Genomic DNA, 14,080 nt, shown 5'->3' with positions numbered 1-14,080 from the left:
ATGGGCAGAGGCAGATCAGGTGTGGTATGAATGTCAGGACGACAGTAAAAGATAAGCCTAGCACGTCACGTGTGGTGTGAATGTCAGGAAGATAGTAAGAAGTGGAGAGGCAGATCACCTTTGGTATGAAGGTCAGGATGACGGTAAGAGTAGGACAAGACATATCATGTGTGGCTGTGAATGTCAGGAAAACAGAGATGGGCAGAGGCGGGTCACATGTAGGAATGAATATCAGAAGGGCAGTAAGAGATGGGTAGAGGCAGATAATGTGTGGCTATGAACGTCGGGACAGTAAGAGATAAGCAGAGGTAGATCAGGTGTAGATGGGCAGAGGCAGATAACGTGTGGCTATGAACATCAGGACAGTAAGAGATAAGCAGAGGTAGATCAGGTGTGGCAAGAGTCTCAGGAAGACAGTAAAAGATATACCTAGCACATTATGTGTGATATGAATGTCAGGATAACAGTAAAAGATGAGCAGAGGCAGATAAAGTGTGAGTATGAATGTCAGGAAGACAGAGATGGTCAGAGGCAGATAATGTGTGTTATGAATGTCAGGAAGACATAAGAGATGGGCAAAGGCAGATCACGTGTGAGTATGAAAGAAACAAACAAGAATGGAATGGGCATAGCCCCTTCTTGTGTAGGTAGGAATCTTAGGAAGACAGTAGGAAATCAGCAGTGCCAGACAATAAGTGGGTGTGCATTTCAGGAAGACAGAATTTGTAGAGAAGAACCAGATCTTTTGTGGGAATGGGTCACAGGAAGACAAAGTGAAGACAAGTGAAAAATCGTATCAGAGAATGGAACAGAGAAAGTATGAAAAAGATGGAGATAGCCAAGTAATAGATGGGTATGGATGACAGGAAAACTGAAAAACATGGGTAGGGAGAGATTATGTGTGCATATGACACAGTATGACTGACACTTATGAACATAGCCAGATCCTGTGTGGAAATGAGTCTCAGGAAGACAAAAAATGCACAGAGTCATATCATGTGTGTGTATAAATGTCAAAAAGACAACAAGATATGGGCAGAGGAAGATCATGTATGGGTATGACTATCAGGAAGACAGTAAAACATGGGCAGGGGCAGATCATGTGTGGGTATGAATGTTTAGGAATATAGTAAGAGACTGGAAAATGCAGATTATTTGTAAATATGAATGTCAGAAAGACAGTCAGAAATAAACAGAGGCAGAGCATCTGTGGGTATGAATTCCAGGAAGACAGTAAGAGATGAGCAGAGTCAGATCATGTGTGAGTATGAACTTCAGAAAGACAGCAAAGATAGAGGCAAATCATGTGCGGGGAGGAATGTCAAGCAGACAGTAAAAGATGGGGAAAGGCAGATCATATGCGAGGATATATGTCAGGAAGACTGGAAGAGATGGGCAAAATTGATCATGTGCAAGTACGAGTGTCATGAACACAGTAAGAGATGGGCAGAGGCAGCTCATGTGTGTGTATGAATGTCAGGAAGAAAGAGATGGGCAGAGACAGGTATGTTGGGTATCAATGTCAGGATGCCAGCAAGAGATGGGCAGAGGCAGATCATGTGTGGGTATGAGTGACACGAAGACAGTAAGAGATGGGCAGAGGCAGATCATGTGTGGGTATGAGTGTCAGGAAGACAGAAAGAGATGGGCAAAACATCATGTGTGCATATGAATGTCAGAAAGAAGGTAAGAGATGGGCAGAGGCAGATCATGTTTGGGTGTGAATTCCAGGGAGATAGTGGGAGATGGGCAGAATCATATAATGTGTGAGTATGACTATGAGGGAGTCAGTAAGCAATGGAAAGAGGCAGGTCGTGTGTGGGTATGAATGTCAGAAAGACAGTAAAAGTGTCCCTTCATGTATGAGTATGGACCTCAGGAAGAACGAATGTGATGAGCAGAGCCAGATCATGTGTGGGTATGGAACACAGGAAAGTATTAACTGATAGGAAATCACAGATCACGTGTGTGGGGGAGGCATAGAAAACAGACAGAGGTGATCAGAGGCAGATCATGTGTGGGTGTGATGCTCAGGAAGACAGGAAGAGGTGACAAGATACAGATCATCAGTGGGTGTGAGGCTCAGGAAGGCCCAGGAAAATGGGCAGAACCAGGTCATATGTGGGTATGAGGCTCAGAAAGACAGAAGGAGACGGGCAGAGTCAGATCATGTGTGGGTATGGAGCACAGGAATCCAGTAACTGATGATAGGAAATGGCAGAATATGTGTGGATATGGTACACAGACAGACAGAAAGAGATTAGCAGACCTAGATCATGTGTGGTATGAATGTGAGGAAGGCAGTAAGAGATGGGTAGAGTAGATCATGTGTGGGTATGGATCACTGAAAGTGACTAACTGAAGGACAATTACAGAACATATGGGATTTGGAACACAGAAATAAAGAAAGAGATGAGCATACCCAGGTCATGTGTCAGCAGAGATCTCAGGAAGACAGAAGGAGATGGGCAGAGGCAGATCATGTGTGGGCATGGAACACAGGAAGATAGTAAGAAATAGGGGGGCAGTGCAGACTCATCGTAGTGGAGTTGCAGCAGCTGCAGGTGCAGGAGGTGGACTCCATGGTGAAGAGTCTGGAGAGATAGACCATCCGGAAGCTGCAGGGCCTCATGTTCTGGTGCAGCACCAGCTGTTGTGCACATGCAGCAGGTGCACCGGTGCATTGAGTGCTGGCATGTGCCTCTGGCTCAAGCCCAAGCCTTGGGGACCAGCTAGCTGGAGAAGTTCCAGGACTGCCTGACCGGGTGTACCATGCATTGCAATGACAAAGCCAAAGATTCAACAGATGCAGGGAGGAAGGAGCTGCAGGTGAAGCAGCCACTGGACGATTGTGTGACCAAGGGTGTGGATGGCCACACGCACCTCATCCAGACCATGAGCAAGGCAAGGAAGGTGTCTCTCTTATCCACTGGGAAATAAAAGTCTTTGCCAGTGGCCATGGGGGCTGAGTGCAAAAATATATTTTTAAAAGGAATGGGAAGTTTAATCTTTTAAGCCAAGTTCATGAATGAAGAAATTAAGGATGGCACCAAGTGTAAGGCATATGCCACTTGCCTCTGGAAACTGGTTCAATCCTAAAAAGTGAAATGGAAAAAAACGGTGCTAAAATTTGGGTCAGAGATATTACAGGAAAATATTTTCAAGTCGATATTTTCTGTGGCCAGGGCTTGTCCTGGCAGTAGGGATCTCCCTTGTCACAAGCCAGACCCCTCTGCAGGACCAAATTCTTCTTCCTCCACAGGGCCCACCAGGCTGGTAGGGCAAATTCGGTGGAGTTTGAGGAGAGCTGTTTCTGTTCGTTGCCAACCTCCTGTTTCCCAGAGGCATCACCACACCATTTTCCAGAAGCTGGGCAACAAAATCCATGAGGTCACTAACTTGGAAGAGGAAAAGAGTTTTCAGGGTCTTTGTTTCCTTGGTTTTTAAAATTATTTACTCAAGGGCATAAAGTTGATTTTAAGATGTGCAATTGGGAGGGAGAGTAGTTTAGATAAGAAGTTTGAAAGGTTCCTTGTGGATACCCTCTTCTGGCCATCAAGGTGTGGATGTGCACTTCTTAAAATTCTTACACACTGCATCTTTCAGCCTGGGGACCACACAAAAACATGAGCAGTGACATCACACTAATTATGGGAAACAGAGCTTCCCTCTTATTGGCCGATGGGCCCTGAGGCTGTCTGCTGAAGAATGACAGGACGATCTTCCCCTCACATTTTCCCCTGGAAGAAAAGGAGGTTTTGGTTGTGATGTATACCAGTATCCAGGAATGAGCAGGAAAGAAGGAGTTGCTGGCTACTTGGTTGATTATAAGAGAGTTGTGAAGTAGTGGATTTGGAAAAACCTGGTTTTCATATAACAGAATGCAATGAAAGCCTAAATCCAGCATTGCTTACATAGCCCCTGAATGAACAGAGCCCAATTGAGACAAACCCCTGACCACAGGAAGTTCAAGGAAGAGAAAGTAAGCAACTTGGGCTAGGATAAGCTGTAGCAAAGGAGGGGCAGTCCCCGATTACCAAAGACCATTTTTGCCTGGGGCCTTTGCAGCACACAGTGTTCATGCCCTAGCATGGCACCTGATTGTTTTGATAGCAACTTCATTGCAGTTTTACCAGGTTATTTCTTGAAATGATAATATAGCCTGTCTGTTCACTGTTTCCAGACAGTGATATATTTTCCTAGTTGTTTGGTTTTTAAAATAAATAAGGTTTAATTTCTCCCCTCCCCCACAAAAAAGAAATGGGCAGATAAAACAATGTGTGGGTATGGATCACAGGAAGACAAAAACTGATGCGCACAGGCAGATCATGTGTGGATATGAATATTAGGAAGACAAAGAGATAGGCAGAGATAGATCATATGTGGGTATAGAGGACAGGAAAACAGTAACTGGTAGGAAATGACAGATCATATGTGAGTATCCCACACAGAAAGATAGTAAGAGATGTGCAGAGGCAGATCATGTGTGGGTATAGATCACAGGAAGACAGTAAGAGATGAACAGAGCCAGATCACATGTAGCTATGAATCTCAGGAATACAGTAGGAGATGAGCAGAGTGAGATCATGTGTGGCATGAATCACAGGAAAACAAAAAGGGATGGACAGAGTCATATCATGTGCCGGTATGGATCTCAGGAAGACAGCAATAGTTGGAATGGACAGACCACATGTGGGTATGGATCTCAGCAAAAAAAAAAAGAAAGAGATGAACAGAGCCAAATCATGTTTTTGCATGAATATCACAAAGACAGAAAGAGATGGGCAGTGCCAGATCATGTGTGTATGGATCGGGGGACAGTGAATGAAGGGCAATGACAGATCATGTATCACGGGAAAACAGTACATGACAAGCAATGACAGATCATGCACGTGTATGGAACACAGAAAGAAAGAGTTGGGAAGAACCAGATCATTTCTGGGTATGTATCCAGGAACACAGGAAAAGACGGGCAGAGACACATAGTGGGTTTGTCTGAATCACAGGAAGACAAAAAGGGATGGGCAGAGCCAGATCATGTGTGCATGTGGATCTCAGGGAGACAGCAAGAGATGGCCAGAGCCACATCATTTGTGGGTGTGAATCTTAGAAAGACAAAGAGGTGGACAGAGCCAGATCCTATGTGGGTGTGATCCCCAGGAATACAGTAAGACATGGGCAGCACAAAACCATGTGTGGGTGTTGGTCTCAGGAAGACAGAAGGGAAGGATGGAGCCAGATTATATGTGGGTATAGTTCTTAGGAGCACAGAAAGAGATGGGCACAGCCAGATCATGTGTGGTTTTGGAGCACAGGATCACAGTAACGGAGAGGAAATGACAGATCTTGTGTAGATATGGAATACAGAAAGACAGAAAGAAAGAGATGGGCAGAGCCAGATCGTGTCTTTCTGTGAATCTCAGGAAGACAGTAGGAGATGGGCAGAGCCAGATCCTGTATGGGTACGGGGAACAGGAAGACAGAAAGTGAAGGGCAATGACAGATCCTGTGTGGGTATGCAACACAGGAAGAAAGAAAGATCTGCATGTCCAGATCACGTGCAGGTATGGATCACAGGAAGCCAGAAACAGAGCTGAGCAGGGCTATGTGTTGATGTGGATCACATTTAGAAGGGGAACAGTAGGAACAGACCTTATGTGGGTACAGAAAACAGGAAGCAAGAGAGAAAGTAGCAGAGATCAAATCATGTGTGGGAAAGATGGAAATAGAAGAGCAGAGACACAGTAGTGCCTGGGTATGGATCATATTAAGAAAAAAAGAGATGGGCAAGGATTAGACCATGTGTTGGTGTGGACCACAGGAAGACCGAAATGCATGTGTAAGCTGAGACCAAATCATATGCATGGATGGATCACATTTAGACCAAAAGAGATGGGTAGGGATAAATTCACGATTGGGTGTGGATTGCACTAAGACAAAAATTGCGGTCAGAGATAATATATAGATTTGTATCACAGGAAAACAGAAAGAGATGGGCAGAGCCAGATCATATGTGAGTAGGAATCATGGTTAGACAGAAATAGATGGGCAGGGCCAGATTATGTGTGGGTATGGTTCGCTAGAAAAAGAAAGAAATGGGCAGGGATAGACCAGACTGTGTGTGTGGATGGATCGCAGCAGGAAAGAAAGGTGTGGGGCAAGGCCCAGGTCACATGTGGGATGATAGATAGAAAAACAGGAAGTGCCAGGCAGGGAGCAGTACATGGGTGGGCATATATTAGTGTAAGACAGTAAGATGGGCTGGGATTATGCCATATGTAGGTGTGGATCACAGAAAGACGGAAAGAGATGAGCAGATCGAGACCATGTGTGGATATGGAACACAGCAAGGCAGAAGGAGGAGTGTAGGCCAGATCATGTGTGGGCGTGGAACACAATAAGAAAGAAAGGAATCAGCAGGGATAGACCAGATCATGGGTGTGTATGGATCACTCTTAGACAGAAAGAGATGGGAAAGTATGATATCGTGTGAGGCATGGGCACAGGAAGGCATAAGGACTGGGCTGGGCATGTGGCCATGTTGGCACAAGACTTTCCAGAGGCCAGGAGTGGCCAAGTGGGGATGTGGATGTGACAGCAGGAGTTATGGCAACCATGTCAGCCCACGAGATGGAAGCCACATGCTGAGGAAAAGAAAACAACAAGATGGTAGGGGCATGGATCCCTGATGTGGGAGCACCTTCAGACCGCCAGTGTGAAGAGAAAAGAGAAATCAGTTTCTACCATTGGGAAGGTCTGCGGGCTCAGGCTGTCTCTATTGAAGTACCCAAATGCCATCCTAACTACTGCAATAAGAACTAAAGGACGCAGGAGGTGGCCATTTCACCACTGCTTGCTTTCTATTCCTCCCCACCCCTGCTCCTCCAGGGGAGTTTTAGTGCCCAAGGACATTGAGGAAGTGGGAGGGCAAATACAGATGGTTGGGGCTCAGGCAGGTGTCCCTAGGAATGATTTGGGGGTGCACAGGCAGTAGCAGATGCCAAACCCACACTCATGACTCCTCCCTGAGGGTACTGTTGACACAGGCGGGACTGGAGAGGGGTAGAGTGGTAAAAAAGAGGAGGGAAAAAGACTCAGGGATGATGAACAGGAGATGGTTGTGGCTTGGAGGTGGAGACATTAGCTGACGGTTGGATACACGGGCCAGGAACACAAGAAGAAAGTTCAGGAAAGAAGCTTTGCCTAGAAAGGTGGTGGTGGTGATTGTTGATTTTGTTGTTAGTGCCTCAGAGGGTCTCATTAACTTCCAACTTTCTGCCCCAGACCATAGCCTGTACTGTGCTTTCTGTCATTCAGAGGGTTCTTGGTAACATAGTAGGTACTCAATTTTTTGAACATTCTATGGAATCCTGAAAAGGCTGTGCTCCCTTTTTGAATTTGATGTTTATTAATAATGCCTTTACAATGATATCAATATCTGCCATTTAATTTTGTGTACATCTGTCAAAGGCTGAGAACAAAGTCTTTCATTCCTGTTGCCTTCCTATTAAATTATCCATGAGGTCCATCTGGTTCTGCTTTCTACTTTTGATTACGTGTAATTGATCATACACACATTCATGATCTGTACTTGAACCTCTTACCAGATAGCCAGTCCTGATGCATTGACTGTTTTTGCCTCTAATTCTCCCTCACCTGGATCAGTATTATTACGGTGACACTTTCTGTTTGCTTGCTGATCAGTTTCTGTCCAGTCCTTTATGTATAGGTCTATCCAGTCCTTTATGTATAGGTCTCTCTATGTTGCCCAGGCTGGTCTTGAACTCTTGGGCTTAAGCAACCCTCCCACCTCAGCCTGCCCGGTAATTGGGACAACAGCAAGCACTACCAAGCCCAGCTCGACCCTTTATTCTAATGTTTAAGGTAAATGACAAGTTAGGCAAAAGCATATGATTGTTTCAATCCTGGAATCTTTTTAACGTGGACTTTTAATCTATTTCTATATGATGTCATTACATTAAGTTGGTCTTCTGACATACATTATGTTTTTTCCTTATGTTTTGACTGTTTCTACTGCCTGCTAAATGGCAATGTTTTATTGCCTTTTGTGTTCCACAGTGATTTGGACATGATATAGCCTGTGTTCTCGAAGTTGAACAATTATTATAACAGCAATGCACTGCAGAGAAATCAGAGAGTGAAGATAAGCAAAACAAAGAGAACATGGCCAGAATCCCACCTGTCCCTCCACACCCACTATAAACGGGTTTATGTGTATCTTCCAAATGTCTTCTAGACGCATAAAGATATCTGGGCATAAACACACAATGGAATCCCCTGGAGAAGGAATGCTACAAATTCGCCTGTGACCTGCTTTGATCAACATATCCTGTATCTTTCCATGTGAATAAACAACTTTCCCCTGTATAACTTTTCATGACTGCAACTGTGTGCATTGAATGGGTGTAACATAATTTCAACAGTTCCCCTATTGTGAACTCCTTTATGAGCCCTTTGTCATTTCTAACAATATTGTGATGAACAGGCTTGCTAATACCTTACTCTTTGAGCACGTGGTTACTTCTGCAGGATACATTGGAAGTAGAGAAATTACTAAATCAATGGGTGTGTGCCTTTTTCAGGCTTTTTCTGTGTGATGCCTAACTGCCTTCTGGACATGTTACACCAAATTAATGTACCATTAGCATGAGTATTTGACATTGCTTTGACCTTTGCTAAATTTTGTTTCAACTTTTCTTTTAGATTCAGGGAGTGCATGCGCAGGTTTGTTACCTGGGTATATTGTGTGACGCTGAGGCTTGGGATACAAATGATCCCGTCACCCAGGTGGTGAGCATAGCACCCAACAGTGAGTGTTTCAGCCTTTGCTCTCTTCCCTCCCTCCCCCATCTAGTAGTCCCCACTTTTTTATTGCTGCCATCTTTATGTCCATCAGTACCCAGTGTTTAGCTCCCACTTACAAGTGAGAACATGCAGTATTTGGTTTTCTGTTCCTGCACTAATTCTCTTAGGATTATGGCCTCCATGACTTTGCTAAATTTATAAAAGGTGAAGAATCACACGCACCCTGTTTTACTTCGTGTTTCTTTAATCACTGGCAAAGCTCAACATTTTTCATGTGTGGTATCAGCCCACAAGTTGACCTGCAGTGATCCCCATCCCCTGGTAGTCCCGCTCCTGGGTAATCCACCCCACAGTGAATCAGGGATGGTCTGCGGGCCAATAGAACACCACAGAAGTCGTCACTTCTGACCCTAGGCTACAAAAGACAGTATTTGTTTCCTGTAATTTACATGTTCCTTGTTGCTGAACCTGTGCTCAATTTTGTGAAAGGTCTTCGGGTGCCTCTGCCTCTCTCCTGAATTGCTTCTGCCTCCCATCCGCCACAGTCTTGGGAGCCTTGTACCGGAGGGAATAGGTGGCTGAGGTGGCAGCCCCATGAGAATGGAGGCCTTCTGCCAAAAGCCACAGTGGAGTCAAGGGCTCCAGTCAATGTGTGTGGGTGACCAACCATCCCGGGACTGCGGGGTGAGCCAGGGCACAAGCCTCTCAGCGCTAACTCCGGGGACGAGGTGTAATCATCCTACATGTGAGTGAGCCATCTGGGAAGCAGAGCCCCGTCCTAGTCAAGCCTTGAGATGACTGCAGTTCCAGCCGACAGCGTGTGTATGACCTGTAAGACCCTGGGGCAGGACCACGCGGCTGAGCAGCGCCCAGATTTCTGATCATCAGACTGCATGAGATCATGAGTGTTTGGCCAGGTGCAGTGGCTCACGCCTGTAATCCCAGCACTTTGGGAGGCCAAGGCCGGCAGATCACTTGAGGTTAGGAGTTTGAGACCAGCCTGGCCAATGTGGTGAAACCCCATCTCTACTAAAAATGCAAAAATTAGCTGCACATGGGCATGGTGGCAGGTGCCTGTAATCCCAGCTACTCGGGAGGCTGAGGTAGGAGAATTGCTTGAACCCAGGAGACGGAGGTTGCAGTGAGCTGAGATCACGCCACTGCAATCCAGCCTGGGTGACAGAGCAAGACTCCATCTCAAAAAGAGAGAGAGAGAGAGAGAGAGATCATAAGTGTTTGTTGTTTTAAGCTGCTAAGTTTGGGGGTAATTTTGTTCCATACAAATAATACATTATGTTTTTAAAACATTTTATAAGGATTTAATGTGCGATAAAGGTGATGAATTTACCCGTTGGGAAAAGTGTAGGAACAATTGGTTTATCCTGGGGAAAAGATAAAGGTTTTCAATCAAATGATCACCAGATGTACTGAGGACGTCTTGAAAAGAAAGCCACAGACCTACTGGAAGAGGGACAGGTGTGTCTTGACAGAAGCTCACTCCTGCTCAGGGTCTTTGGCCTTCAACACACACCTCCCTTGACCCCTGCCCATCATCCTTCAGGTCTTGGTGGAAACGATGCTTTCTCCACAAGCCCTGTACAATCTTCTCAGCCAGGTAGAGGCTGCCTGGTGGATCTCTCATGGCTACGCCACCTGCCGCATTTTGCACACTCATGAGTTACGTAGGTGTTTGTATGTTTCATGCTGTCTTCCCAGATAGACTGTGAGCATCCTGAGACTGGGGATGGTGCCTGTGCTGTGCACTTTCTCATGCCCAGCTGCCTGCCAGTCTGCAGTGCTTTATGGGGCATTTTCCTCCCTGACTTCCTGGTTCTTTGACACGGGGTTGAAAACTCCACTTGGCAGTGTGTGCTCCCATCAGGGCTCTTCTGTTTCAGCTTCCACCTGCAGTGCTGTGCCTGTGGGGTCCACATGTGCTACCCACGCCCCAGCTCCAGGAGTTGCAGCCGCCTCCTTGGCTAGGGTTTGCTGCGAGTTTTGGTAATTGACATAACCTGAAGGAACAACGCAAGGGGTGCAGCATGGCCATGCCCCAAATGACCATACTACATGGCATCTGAAGACGCTGTGGATTGTAAAACCCATCCAGATGTCAGACATGTTCATGCCTGAGAAAAAAAGAACATCTTAGAATTGATGATGTATGTATTTTCTCAATCCAGCTTCAAGGGTCTGAGAGTTGTAGAAATATTTCCCAGATGGGCAAAAGCTTGGCTGCCCTTCTAATTTTCAGGGGTACCCTGTGTTCTGGTCATTTTCATTTTCTGAAAGGTATTTAGTGAGAAGTCGAGAGTGAGTGACTCAATGGCTGCTAGTAAGATGTCATGTTAAACCAGTTTTTAATTCTCTTCAGAGCCACACTGTCTTCCAATAATTCCCTCTTTGTTCCTATAGTTTCAGTGCTTGACTGGCTGTATGTAAAACACAGAAGTGAAACCAACCAGAAAATAATCCAAAGGCCAAATGGCACCTTATGTCAGTCATTCACTGACACTTGTGGAATGGCTCTGTATGTGTTTGCTACTTAAAAATAGCCTCAATCTGATTCCCAGGATTACGATTCTATCAACAAGTAATTGATTCCTGATGGCCAGAATCAAAGCTGGTGAAACTCACTGCCCTCATGAAGAGTTCATTCTAGTGGGGAAAGACATCCAATATGCAAATAAATAAAAAAGTGAATGAATGAATGAACCGTGGCAGGAAATGTATCAGTTACATCTCACCACATTTTTGAGCTATGGTAATGAATCCCCAAATCCCGGTAAGTTACAACTGTAGACACTACTTCTTGCTCACATAATATGAAGGAGGCCACAGGATGACCTTGGCCCAGCCCCAGCAGGCCTTCTTGCTTGCTCCAGAACCCAGTCTGAAGGGGCAGCCCTGTCTGGCCAATGCTGTGCTCACAGCCAAGGGAGAAGCATGTGACAGATGATCTCTCCCATGGGAAGGCTTCTGCTTGATGTGGTGCTCTTCAGTTCACTTGTGTACCTCCTGAATGCCAAAGCAGGGTTCAGGGCCAAGTGCAACAATGGGCTGGGCAACAGAGTTTGCCTTCGGGGAGAAACTGCAAATTCCATGGCAATGGATGGGAAGAAATAGTCTTTGCAGGGAAGAGTTGATTGCTGGGAACAATAATCTAAGCAGCCATAAGTTTAAGTGACATAAAGAGAATATATCAGGGAAGGAGGCTAAGGGGAGCCAGGTGTGTGAGTGTCCTGGGGTTAGAGGGGTGCCACAGAGAAACTGACAAACTTACAAGAGGGATGAACAGGTGATGTTCTGATGTTAAGATCGTGGTGTATAGTGGAGACTGCTGGCTAGTTACCAAAGACCCATTTCCTCGTCTTCCTGGGTACACAGACTTTTCCTGGCCACTGTGACAGTGAGGTGTGGCCATGTGACTGAGGTCCAGCCCATGGAATGGGAACAGAAGTGATGTGTGCCCTGCCACCAGGGGTCCAAGGACCCCAAGGCCCTAGGGATGGTGGAGCCACAGACAGAAGGAGCCTGGGTCCCCAAATCACCATCCGGCAGAAGGACATCTACTTCGGATCATGAGCGAGTAAGCTGGAGTGCAATGGCGCGATCTCAGCTCACTACAACCTCCGCCTCCCGGGTTCAAGTGATTCTCCTGCCTCAGCCTCCCAAGTAGTTGGGACTAGAGGCGTGCTCCACCACTCCTGGCTAATTTTTGTATTTTTAGTAGACGAAGTTTCACTATGCTGTCCAGGCTGGTCTCGAACTCCTGATCTCAAGTGATCTGTCCATCTCGGCCTCCCAAAGTGCTGGGATCACAGGAATGAGCCACCGCGCCTGGCCAAAAACAGGGATTTTATGGACTTCGGAAACCCACAGGTAGTGACTTCATAGTGATGTTCATGGTGATGTTGACCTAGGTGGACTCTCCTGGGAGAGAGAGACTTCCCAACATGGAGAACGGCGTATATTGGCAAATATGAGTCATGAGGGGCTTTTTCAGGTGTATGGAAGAGGACGGTATATGGGGAAAAAGAATGAAAAAGGAACGGAATCCCTTTGTCTGAAAAGCAAACACAATTAGAGAGGTAATAACTGGAATAACCAACGGAGAGAGTGCTAACAACTTTGAAACCACCAGGCCTTGTACTTGGAGGAATTCCCCAGAATACCCTAGAGGTAGAGGCCCCTTTGGAGAGGGCAGAGTGTAGAGGAGTATGGGTGAAGGGATGAGGGTCTTCCCTTTCTGACCATCACTTCCTCCAGGAAAGCAGCATCAGATTCCACCAGACACTGATGAGTTTCAGAAATACCTGCCATTTCATTCAACAGAATGGCAGACCTGCCACCCTGCCATTTATCTGGATTTGTGTCTTCAAGTCTTCCTGTTTTCTACACGCCTCCAAATTATTTACTGACAAAGGAATGAGTTGATCCTTTGTCCTGTATTGTTTTTCATCTATTACTTCAAACTTGTTTCCTTTTCAACCACAACAGGAAGAACAGGTGCTTCTCAGTTGTAGGTGGCTTAGCTGTCTTTGGCTAATACTAAGAAACCTCAAGCAAGAAGTCTAAATATTCATCATTAATTTACTGAAATCCTCTGTGTTGTGAATGTTGCTCGACTTCAGACACCTCTGAAAAGTATAGAGAAATTCGTCTTCATGTTCTGCATAAACTTTTTATTATGGAAAATTTCAAACATACATGATAGTAGAGAGATTTGTATAATGGATTCCCATGTATGTATCACTGGCCACAACAAATACCAACATAAGGCCAACCCTGTTTCATCTGCATCTCCTTCTCTGTTGGATTATTTCAAAGTAATCCCAGATATCATCTCATTTAATCTGTAAAGTTTTAATAGGATACTTACTTCCAAGAGATAGGGGCACCATCTTTTCAAAATATAATTATAATACCAATTAGCACCATTGTTAGAAATTAATAGCAACTCTTCAGTATCATCTAATATCTACTGGGTATTCACCTTTCCCTGGATTGTCTCATGTATTCGTTTTTCCTGTTGTTTTCTTTTAATCAGCATCTAAACGAGGTCTGTGCATTGCATTTGGGTGACATGCCTCTTAAGACTCTCTTAATCTATAATCATTCCAAGTTCCCCTTTTTTTCCTTGGCTGGATGCAAGGAAATTGTTAAATGCCTTGCTAAATATGATGGCTTCATCCTAGTACTAGTTAATACCTAAAGAAAAAATACACATTTGTGGTAAGGCTTTTTACTTAAG

The 14,080-nt window shown here is 45.3% G+C and overlaps 1 pseudogene; it reads left to right on the top strand.

Annotated features, from left to right (window-relative positions):
* Positions 1 to 1,215: 1,215 nt before the first annotated feature.
* Positions 1,216 to 2,940, top strand: LOC129395384 (protein FAM136A-like; annotated as a pseudogene).
* Positions 2,941 to 14,080: the final 11,140 nt, after the last annotated feature.

Source organism: Pan paniscus, chromosome X (assembly GCF_029289425.2).
Source record: "Pan paniscus chromosome X, NHGRI_mPanPan1-v2.0_pri, whole genome shotgun sequence".
Lineage (NCBI taxonomy): Eukaryota > Metazoa > Chordata > Mammalia > Primates > Hominidae > Pan > Pan paniscus.
This window is presented reverse-complemented; position numbering and strand designations above follow the sequence as displayed.